General features: G+C 50.6%; 1 long non-coding RNA gene across 1 annotated transcript in view; it reads left to right on the top strand.

Moving 5' to 3' along the window:
• Nucleotides 1-289: 289 nt before the first annotated feature.
• LOC125116777 (uncharacterized) overlaps nt 290-11,713 on the top strand; it is a 44,281-nt gene continuing 32,857 nt past the window's right edge. The window contains exons 1-3 of the long non-coding RNA XR_007132421.1: nt 290-451; nt 2,279-2,344; nt 4,869-5,010. This is a non-coding gene — a long non-coding RNA (uncharacterized LOC125116777). The remainder of the gene's footprint in view (nt 452-2,278; nt 2,345-4,868; nt 5,011-11,713) is intronic.

The following is an 11,713-nucleotide window of genomic DNA, read 5'->3' as shown; positions in this document are numbered from 1 at the left end:
ATTTGTTAAGTAATTCCTCTTTTTACTACTTTCAAGCAACTCTTACTCCGTTAACCTGACCCCCTCTCTCTGAGTGTCTTAATTCTGGCCACTCTAGTAGATGATGACTTGTGACCTTGGTTTAGGGTAGAAGCTACTGTTTGGCTTTGGGGGAAGGAGAGACAGGTGAGAGGGCCCATGATACAAACTCTCACTACAAGCAGTTACATGCCCCCCACTCCTGGCCCCCAGCTCTGCTACCTGCACGCCCCATGCCTCTCAGAATGTTTCTGCTCTGTCTTATTGACAGTTCTTACCCATATGATCGTCTTTGGGATCAATGCGGCCGTGACGTTGATTTCACCGAGCACTTTAGGAGACTGCTCAGGAAAAGCTACCAATGAACAAAATGGAATTTGAAGCTGAAACACCTGGAAGACTTGGTATGGACTTGGCCCTGGTCTTGAAGAAGGTACAAGGCACTTTGTCCTGCGTCATGAATTCATTTGCCTTGGTGGGGTGGTGCGGTGTGGGGTGTGGGGCAGTGGGAGGAATCCTCAGGTGAGATGTCACTCCTGGCCTCTGTTGACAGAAGTTACAATTGAGCTGAAGGGATATGCACCTCACCTTTTTTTCTTTCTACTATTTTTTAGGGGGGCATATTGAAGGTCCCAGGTAGAGGTTGAATCAGAACTGCAGCTGCTGGTCTACGCCACAGCCACAGCAACACCAGATCTTTAACCCACTGAGTGAGGCCAGGGACCGAACCTGCATTCTCAGGGATACTAGTCAGGTTCTTAACCCACTGAGCCACCAAGGGAACTCTTACCTTTTTTTCAATTGCCTCACCTAGACTGCTTGGAAAACATTATGCTGGCTCTGGGATTCAGTTCCAACCAGCAGACAGCTGCTGGTGTCACTAGCATAGATATCTGCACTGGGACTGCCCAGGCCAGGACCCAAGCCAGCAGCCTGGGAGCCTCCTTGCCATACTTGAAAGGTACAAGCCGAGTAGACCAGCCCCTGCCTCCTGCAGAACAGTGAAGCCCTCCCCCTGAGCACAGGAGCCAGCCCAGCAAGCACAGGCAGCAGAATTGGGATCTGGGTTCTGAACCCAGATTCTCTGCCCCAGGCTTCCTTGCTCAGTGCCCAGTGGGTCCTAGGAGAGAGGGAAGAGCCCCAGGGGAAACCCCACCCTTGGGGCCTCCGCTCCACAGATAGGAAACAGAAGCAAGGCCACCCAGTTTAAAACCAATGCAAGATATCATGCTGGTGTTCCCATTGTGGCTCAGCAGGTTATGAATCAGAGTAGTATCCATGAGGCCTGAGGTTTGATCCCTGGCCTCATTCAGTGGGTTAAAGAATTTGGTGTTGCTGTGAGCTATGGTTGTAGGTTGAAGACACAGCTCAGATCTGGTGTTGCTGTGGCTGTGGTATAGGCCGGCAGCTTCAGCTCTGATTCTATTCCTAGCCCCGGGAACTTCCATATGCCATGGGTGCGGCCCTAAAAAGCCAAAAAAAAAAAAAAAAGATATCATGTTAATTAAAGGGGTCTGTAGACCCAAGACCTGGCTAGATTCAGATCCAGCAGTTAACCTAAATCAGATGGTGGAGAGCAAGATTTCATGTAAGTAAAGATATGACCCCGCAACGTGCAATTGAGCCGTTGAAGTGAATTTTTTTCCTAGGCTGCAGATATTTCCCGTCATAGATAACATGGTTTCTGACAGAGGAGCATGTGGGTGGGGCTGCCGACTTTTTTTTATTCACTTCAAAATCACTGCAATTTGCTGAAGAAGTTTGAATGATTCCAACTTTTTTTTTTTTTTTTTTTTTTAAGAAAAGCAGCTCTGAAATGAATGGCTTCATTGAGTCAAATCGCAGAAGAGCTCATGCCAGAAAGATCCCACTGCACCCCCAGGCCCCCAGCACCAGTTTTCCTCCTGGGTCACCTTGAAGACAGAGTTTGGTCCTTTCAATAGGGGATCCCTTTATTTCTTCATAGATACTCTAGCCCTGTCTTGCCAGGGAAATCACCTTTAGTTCACACAGCAGCCACTGAGCCAAGTGTTAAATGCAGGGCACCACGCTGCTGTCACCTCACGACTCTCAGGAGGAGGTGTATCCCTGGGCAGGTGGCTGGGGAGGGGCTCCCACTCACCTGTGTTGCTGAGGCCACAAAATGTGCCACCTCAAAGGACTCCAGTACCATTATAGGAGGTGACAGAAACTGTTTTGCAAAAAGAGAACCATAACTGTTTGGACCTTGAAAAGTTGAAGCGTCCCCTTTCCTCCTCAGGAGGCCACGCAAGTCTGAGGCAGGCGCCGGTGGGTCAGGGCAGCACCGAGCCACCAGGTCCCCAAGGTACCATGTTGCATTTCTCAATTTAACTTTGTTTAGTTTGGGGAAAACATTTTTTCGGTCCAGAAAGAAAAAAAAAAAAATCACTGTGGTTTCTCTCTCTTACCCCCACCCTCTATAATCGCCACTTGTAAGAAAGAGTTTCACCATGTTTCCCATAAAACCAAAAAAATGAGGATGCTGGGCAGACATTCTTTGTTTCTTTTATTCCCTGTCTCTCACCCACCCCCTCCCCAGCCCCTCTGCCCCAGGCAGGCCTGTCTGCCCACTGTCCCCACATACCCCTCATACAAGCTGGGCCCCAGCCAGGCCTTGCCCGGCCTTTCTCCTGGTCAGACTTCTTGTTCAGGAGGCCAGCTCAGCACCACCTCGCTAAGTAACCCTCTGCTAGGCAGGAGGCGGCCTGGGCCCTGGGTCTCCTGCCAGCCAGGGGAGCTCGCTGCTGGCCTCCTGGGCACCCTGATGAACCTGCCATCCCTTCCTCGAGAGTCCCTTCTCCCCGTGGTGCTCCTAACTCGTCACCACCATCACCTGGCCGCTACCCACTCCCGGGGGCCAGGAGCACAGCACAGTGTCATTCTGCCCCCGCCCCTTTGTAACTTGTCTGACGCCCCTTTGCGTGCGGGCATGCGGGCCAGCGCACCTCAGCCGCTGCTCTAAGGGATTTCTCGTGTCTTCCGGTTGCTTCCTGGTCGCCAGTCTTCTCCCCGTGGTTTGTTCTCGTCCTGGCACCCAAGTGCTGTTGGCTGACCCGTTCCCTCCTTTCTACTCCCTTCAACAGGGCAGGGCAGGGTGACTAGCTTGTTAGTCAAAGCCCCTGGATTCTCTGAGTGGTCCTGCTGCTGACTCACCAGGGGAGCGCGGATAAGCCACTTCCCTTTCTTACCCCCAGCCGCTCCAGCCTCCCCAGGCTCTCTGTACATCCTGAAACCACACGGCCAGACTGACCATAATGGCCTTTGTACGTGGGGTGACTGAACGCTTGCTTGTCTGGCTGTCACTCGGGAGAGCCACAGGGGGTGCTGCTCGTTGTTCTGGGTTTGCCCCTAGCAGGTTCTAGAATCCCAGGTGAAACCTGGGACAGGTGCAGGCTTTCCTTAGCCTATCGCCTCGTGGCTTGTGGAGACGGAACAACAGCAGCTTGGCTCAGCCTCTGCTGTTAGCTGTGCTTAGAGAGGGGGACAGGAAAGTCAGGCAGTCTCTCCCACATTTCTAACCCACGGGCAAAAATGATCAGGCAGAGCACTCAAGGGCCATCTGAGAAGTGGTAGGTGAGGCTGGGCAAAGCTGTCAGGGTGACAAGGAAGGCTCCTGTCTGCTTATTGTAAGTCCCAGCCTCAGACCTATACGTAGCCCACCCCGTTATCAAGCACTTGGCTGTTTGAAGTCTCTAAAACAACACCTGGCCAAGCCGATTAGGCTGGGCCCAGATGAAAGGCTAACAGAAGTTGGTTTGGCTCCAGAGGGCCTTAGCATCTTCTGAGAATGCAGTTGGTGGGGGCATTTGCATATAAGGCCTGCACTTGGGCCTGCCTCTCCCAGCCCTCTTGACTGAGATCCTTCTTCTGGGAAGGAATATCCCAGGTAGGCACAGAGCACCAGTGTGCAGTCTGCAACCACAATCAGGAATCAGCAGAAACAGAGCCACCCATGTTTGGCTCAGAAACCAGATACCAGGCGCTGGACAGGAATCTGCCCTTGGGAAGCTGTTGCTTAACCCTCCAGTTCCTCAGCTCCCTGCCTCCTTGACAGAGGCCAAGCCCAAGAGGGATCCAGGGCGAGGCTGGTGCCAGCTCATTCAGGGTTAGAGTAGGCTGGGAGGCCTGGGCAGACCTGCGGGGTGCCAGGCACTGGGCGGCAGCCCAGGCGTAGGCAGGTTCCTGCAGCTCCCATTTCCCGTTTCCCATGGAGAAGTGCAGGCTTCCATAGGCTCTTGAGCGAAAGACTCCAGTTGTCGTTATCTTGAGTCTGATGTAGCTAGAACCACTGGGGATCCCTGGTGAAGCCGGATCTGGATCCCGTTACAGGCCTAGCCTGGAAGCAAAGAGAGGTTTGGCAACAGTAGGATCTCCAATTAACACCGTTTCAAGGATGAGCCCAGCCCTATAGTGTAGAGTTGGGATCTGTGGCCTTTGACTCCAAATGGCCCCCTGACATCTTGAAGGGAAGGGTTGGTTCCATTATCAAAGAGAAAGAACGGGAGATGATTGTCTAGGAATATTTATTTTCCTTTAAAGTATGAAGGGAATTGGAAATGTCCCCAGGGGCCACCCACAGCGTTTGGATTGTCAGTCCTTTGAGTGGGCAGTACATCTAACCTCTGTTCTGCCCCGTGTTCTATTGGCACTTGACAAATGGGTGACAACACCTCCTTCATAGTGGCCACCTTCACAGGAGTACCCACGTGGCACAGGAGGGCTTCACAGCCTTCATTGGCTTTCCTCTCATTCCTAGTGGACAGCTGTAGAATTCTGGATGGGTCCCAGATAGATTAACTCAAAGTTGCAAACATTTCTTCCTTCTCCAGGAACCCAGACACAGCACAGGTCTGGGGGAATGTGAAGACAGTGGGCCTCAAGGGCTGGCCCCAGATGATGAGTCTCTGATGCCGGAAGTCCCAGCGAGTGCATTTTCTGCAGGACTGATACTGCGCTTTATCTGTTTTCATGGTGAGTCCCACTCCCATACACACGGACACCCTGTCTCTACCCAGGGATGGAAGGCTGAGTGGCTACTCCTTTTAGCCCCTTTGGTTTCCTCTCACTCAGCTCCCAGTGCAGAAGCTCGGCGCTCAAGCTGCTCCTGGGCGTGGCAGGCAGCTTGGACATTTCCAGAAGATGGAAGTTGGCGGGTGGGGGGTGGGGGTGGGGGACAGGTGGTGGGGGCCGGAGCCGAAGAGCTGCAGCTTCTCAAATGAGTTAGAATGAGTCACCGCCCAGGCCTGTTTCTAGTTAAGCAGAGGCCCTGCCCCTGTTTTGTAACCCTGGCAGGTGGAGGGCGAGGAGCCCGCCCTGATCTGCATACAATGGGGACAGGGCAGTCTAGCTTCTAGATCTGAGGACCCAGCCCCTGCCTGGCAGCCCAGAGGCCCCAGGTCCTTGCCCCACACTCCCATCCTGCTTCCCTGACCTCTGAGCCCTGCAAGTTCAGCTTCCCTCAGTCCAGACAGTCTAAGTTACCCGGCTTCAGCCAGCCGCACATGGCCAGTCCCACATTCAGGGCCGGGAAGGGCCTCTGTGGACGTCACATCCAGGTTGGGAGGAGAAACACCGAGAAGAGGTGAGTCAGGGATGTCGCCATGTGCTCCTACAGCCAGAGGAGGCTTGTTCTCTGGCCAGGGCCGCTGCATTCCTTGGTGCCTGCTCAAGCCAGAGCCCCCAGTTTGCCGAGCAGGGTGGGGTAAAGTCACACCTGGGACCTCACTTATTAGCAGATGCAAAGGACGTATGAGATGAAATGTCCAGCCATCATAAGTGGGTGAATTAATTTATTCATAACTTTAGTGAGGCATTTTTCACTTCTTTCCAAATGAGTGAAAGATACAGGCTAGATTTGGATGGTATTTGATTAATGAAGGGCAGATTTGTTTTTGTTTGTTTAGGTAACTGTTTTTTCTGCAAAGATCTTTTACATTTTTTGATAATAGCAATCGATTTTAAACATATAACCAGAGTGCATTCCAAAATGCATATTAGAAAATGCAGGTACATAAGAAAAATAAAACTAAAAAGGAGTACACTGAAACTTAAAATGGGGTTTTTGTTGTTGTTGTTGTTTTGTTTTATCCTTTTTAGGGCTGCACCCGTGGCATGTGGAAATTCCCAGGGGAGAGGTTAAATTGGAGCTGCAGCTGCCAGCCTACATCACAGCCACAGCAACTGGGGTTCCGAGCTGCATCTGCAACCTATCCCGAGGCTTGCAGCCACTCCAGATCCTTAACCCACTGAGCAAGGCCAGGGATTGAACCCACATCCTCATGGATAAGAGTTGGGTTAGTAACCCACTGAGCCACACTGGGAACTCCTAAAATGTTTTAATGAGAGGCAGATTTTGATAAAAACACTGTAAGGTCTTAAATGCCTCAGACGGTATTCAGAGTGGAGTCACTGGAATTTTACATTAAAAGGAGAACAAACACCATCTTCTCATTCCTAATGCTTTCTGGCTGATGTTAAGGGTTTGCCTACAGTCTCAGCAAACAGTGGACAGTCTCTGATGTGGCTGATGAGTGATTCTGAGGATGGGATGCTGGCTGAGGGGTGGGTCTTTTGTTGTTGGGCTCATCCTGGGCCTTCATCGAGGTGTGGCAGGGCCTCTGGCTGTCCACCCTATCTGTGTCCTGTGACAGGAAATAAGGGTATAAGGACGTGGGGACAGGGCAGCCGGGGGAGGGCTGTGGTGACCTGCCCTCTGATTTTAGGTTCAGGGGCCTCCCTCAGGGCAGCCTGTGTGAGACATGGACCCACAGCTCAGGACCCCACAGGGGCACCCAGCACAGTCACCTCCACCCCAGCCAGTGGCTAGCATCTCACTCAGCTGTGTTCACTGACGGGTTCTGTGTGCAGGACACTGGGGAGTTGAGGGCCTGCCCACCATGGCTTGGGGCTGGTGTGAGTTGAAGGCAGGAATCGAGGCACAGAAGTTCCAGAAACATGGAAGGGTTTGGCCCTCAGTGGGGGTGGTGTAGGGTGGGCTCTGAGAGGAGCTGGGGCTGAATGGGAACAAGAACTAAATTAGGACTCAGAAGGTGCAAGGGTATGCTGGGTATGGCTGCAAAGGGAGCAGAAAGACCACGTGCAGAGGTCACTTGCAGGCAGAAAGGGCAGGGGGCGGGGAACAAGGTGGCCAAGGCAAGCAGCCTTCGGATGTTCTCTAAGGTCAGGTGAGGGGGTTGGCCTGGTCTCAGAGGGGAGCCAGGACAGAGTTTTGTAAGGAGGTGTGTTCAATGAGGCAGTGTTTATTGAGGCTTACCCTGTTCTGGGGATCATGGTGGGTCCTAGGAGTTCAGGCATGAACAAGACATGGTCCTTGCCCTTAGAGGTGTCCTAGTTTTGGGGGACATGACAGATAAGAAACAGATACTTTCAGTTAAATGTGCCCCGTGAGGTGGTAGAACAGGGGTGCTGTGGGCCAGAGCCTAAGGACGTGGCTGGAAGCCTGTCGTGTGGAGGGCGGGAGGCCAGGGATGGGAGGGTAGGCAGCAGCAAGAGTTTGTGCTTTTTCCTGAGGGCAGTGGAGGGAGGCACGGGGGCTGGGTTGGACCTGGGACAGGGGCAGGGCAGGCGGGATGGGAGGAACAGAGGAGGCGGATGGACAGTGGGGGTGGAAAAGGAAGGGGTTGTTAGCTGGGGTAGAAGCGGCTGGCTACACTCAGGAACCAAAGGGTAGGAGATGCTCAGAGGTCTCAAGGTCTACCTGGAAACTCTTGAACTTGGTGAGAGGCGATAGAAGCTGGTGCTGGGAAGGAACTAGAAGAGGAGATGGGCCCCCAGCTCTTGGGGTGGCGCACCCTGGCTCTTCCTGGTGGAAAGGCAGTCGGTGCACCCAGAGGCCTCTCTCTTTGAAATCAGTCTATCGATTCTTTGCGTTTACATAAAAAGAGAATGCAATTCCCCAAGCCTCCCAAAGATCCCTGCAGCTAACACTTTGGAAGTAGTTGTCAAGTCGTTTTTCCTGCCTTGCTGTAACCACACCTTGTTTGCTGTCAGTGCTGCAGTGAGCATCTGCTGTGTCTCTTTTTCTTTCTATTAAATTTATCCTGGTTCTTACAAATGTTCATATTTTTACATATATTTCATGAAAAGGCCCACTTCCTTGCTTTTTTTCCTCCTTAATAGCAAACTTTGAAAACATAGATAGCTTCTCTTTTTCCTCTTTCTCCCTCCTCTCCTGTTTTCCCTCCTTCCTTTCTTTTCCTAATACTTTCTAGCTTCTTCCTTCCAGCTTACCTTCATTTCAAGCCTCCTTTTCCCAAGGCAGGAAGGGACATCTCTTTCAAATCTGCCAGTATCTTTGTAAGACCTACAGCAGAGGATTTCTCAAAGCCAAACTCTGAAAAGTTCTGAGGTTCCTGCTGGCCAGAGGGAAGATTTCTGGTCACTGGTGGCAAGTCTCAGTGGCAAGGGCTGGGGCTGATGGCTGATTACTCCAAACCAGGGACAGCTGTCAGGATTGAAAGGAGAGGAAGGTGAGATAGCCAAGGCATGGAAAGCCATTTCCTGGATTTTTCAAGACCATAGAGTCTCAGAGAGGGGGGAATATGACATATTCTATTTTTAAAAAGTTTTATTGCAGTGTGGTGTTAGTTTCAGGTATGTGGCAGAGTGATTCATTTCTACACATATATCTATTCTTTTTAGATTCTTTTCCATGATAGGTTATTATAAGATATTGAGTCTAGTTCCCTGTGTTCCACAGTAGGTCCTTGTTAGTGACATATTCTGTTTCAAGACAGACATGTTGTCTGTCAGCTATGCCATGGGCCCACACTTAGAAAGAGATGTTTTAATATTATATAATGTTTACAGCAGTGTTTCATAAGAACTGGTTTGCCTCTCCTTTGCTCGGTCCCATTCACAGGTAGGTGTACACAGCCTCGCTCTCTCTCTCTCCCCTAACCCAGTGAAATTTCCAAAAGAACCTTTGTTCGGTCATCATGATCACAAGCTCTCTTTGTCCTGTGTGCCTTTCACTGACCCCAGCCCTTGTATGTTTCTCACCACACCGCCAGGAGGTACCTGCTGTCATCACTCACAGACAGGTTACCTCACCTGTCCAAGGTCACACCACCAGTGTGTGTCAGAGCCTGGACTTAAACCCAGGTCACCTGATCCAAGCCCATCCTTTCCGCCAGAAGACCATTCTAACGATTTCTCTGTTACACATTTTTCACTTTGTAGTTTTTCAAATAGAGGCTAGGCTTCCAGTGGGATGTTATTACAGGAAAACGTGTGATGTGCAAAGCTCTTTCAACTGGAACACAGATTATGTACTAAGACTCTAAATTTTTGCCGTTCAAGTTGTGGGTGACTGCTTTTTCCGGCCAGGTGTGGAGCAACTTGGGAAAGCTCCTTGCCTTTTCCTGACCCATCCAGAGATCTGCTTAGAGCTTTGCCTGAGTAGGACAGTCTGGCCTCAGGGATGTCAAGGCCTTGGGTCCATCTCACATCACGACCCAGGGCCGCAGAGCCCAGGGCAGTGTGTCTGCTGTACCCAGAAGGCTGCCCAGCCCTCTGTGTCTGTCTCCATGTGTCAGTCACGCTCCCAGCCCCCGCAGCGCTGTTCCTATCTCTTCATTGACCAGCAGAGGAAGGTATATATAGAGCAGGGAACTTTGTTGGGAAGAAGAAGTCACCTGTGTTGATTCCTAAAGATCCCTCTGTGTGCCTCCCTCCTGTGAGACCCTGGAAGGACTTTCATGTGGTGTCACAGCCCTGCCTGAAGTCCACCCCCACCACCAGCTCCACCCCCCGCAACCATCCTGCCGCTGGCCACACGCTTCCTGCCCCAAATACCAAGGTTTTCATTTGACCATGATATAACGAGCTGCATAAAATTAAAAACAGCCAAATACCCTCTTATTTACAGTCACTCTCTATTTTTTGAAGTCATCACAAAAACCTGTCCTTAACAATGTCAAGCTCCAGATCGCCCAGGAGTCACTCCAGGCACCAAGCACAACATAAATCAGCTCACAGTCCCAGAGCTCGCTTGCCCTCACGCTGTCCCCAGCCCAGATGGGTTTTTCCATCACATGCTTTTTCTGCAACAGGGTGCTGGGGCAGAGGAAAGGCTCACTTCCCTTTCCCCAAATTGGTATATTTACCAATACCTCCAAGTAAGCAACCAGGCTTCAGAGGAATGCTTGTTTGCAGTAGCAGGAGCCAGGCGCTGGGATTCAGACTCCTGAGTGCCCTTGGCCCTGAGCTTGGGCTGTGGCCGAGGCTCAGTGTGTGAATACACTAACAGATCCTTCCTGCCCCACTCTCATATCCCCATCTGGGTGGACAACCCCGGCTCTTATGGGCTGAATCGTGCACACCCCATCATTCACCTTGAAGTCCTAATCCCCAGCACCTCAGACTGTGACTGTGCTTGGAGATGGGGCCTTTAAGGAGGTGATTAAGGCTAAATGAGGTCTTAAGGGTAGGGATCTCATAAGATAAGAAGAGGAAGAGAGAGACACCAGGGGCGTATAGGACTGGAGGAAAAACCACATGAGGTCACAGCGAGACAGCGGCCATCTGCAAGCTGAGGCGAGAGGCCTTGGGAGAAATCAAACCTGCTGATACCCTGATCTTGGACTTTTTTTTTTTTTTTTGCTATTTCTTTGGGCCGCTCTCGCGGCATATGGAGGTTCCCAGGCTAGGGGTCGAATAGGAGCTGTAGCCACTGGCCTACGCCAGAGCCACAGCAATGCGGCTGCAACCTACACCACAGCTCACGGCAACGCCGGATCGTTAACCCACTGAGCAAGGGCAGGGACCGAACCCGCAACCTCATGGTTCCTAGTTGGATTTGTTAACCACTGCGCCACGACGGGAACTCCTGATCTTGGACTTTTAACCTGTGTTTTGAAAATACAATTCATTTCATAATTTGGGTACTTACTAGTTTTTATTTTTGTTTTTGTTTTTTTCTTAAATATATACCACAATCCATATCTCAGGAGATTATGGGTAACAAACCTCAGTATGACTTCCTGACATGTTTCAGATTGTTTTTTTTTTTTTTTGTTGTTGTTGTTGTTCTAAATTACCTATCCCTACAGTCACTCTTTTGTACTTGTTGAGTGTAGATTTAATTATTGTCATATGCAGTGGGTCTCTGCTTTTTATCAAGTTTTATTCATGCAAAGTTTATGACAAAGTGAATTGCCTTGAAGTAGATTATATTTTACCATAGGAACAGCGATGTAATTGAAAGTTTTATTCTTGATTTAACATCACATGAGTTCCCGTCGTGGCGCAGTGGTTAACGAACCCGACTAGGAACCATGAGGTTGCGGGTTCGGTTCCTGCCCTTGCTCAGTGGGTTAACGATCCGGCGTTGCCGTGAGCTGTGGTCGCAGACGCGGCTCAGATCCCGCGTTGCTGTGGCTCTGGCATAGGCCGGTGGCTACAGCTCCGATTCGACCCCTAGCCTGGGAACCTCCATATGCTGCAGGAGCAGCCCAAGAAATGGTAAAAAGACAAAAAAAAAAAAAATCACATGAATTCTAGATATGACCATAATATGTCAGAAAAGTAAAAACACAGCTGTTTTAAACCTTTTTAATTGATTGCAAGAGTCAAAATAATGCCCAAGCCCTTTAAAGTGGGGTTAAGTAGACTATATATGTTTTGTAATAAAAAGGGCTGTGTGTGTATAAAA

Source organism: Phacochoerus africanus, chromosome 15 (genome assembly GCF_016906955.1).
Source record: "Phacochoerus africanus isolate WHEZ1 chromosome 15, ROS_Pafr_v1, whole genome shotgun sequence".
Taxonomy (NCBI): domain Eukaryota; kingdom Metazoa; phylum Chordata; class Mammalia; order Artiodactyla; family Suidae; genus Phacochoerus; species Phacochoerus africanus.
Note: the sequence above shows the minus strand (reverse complement) of the source record. Positions and strands in the feature narration are given on the sequence as shown.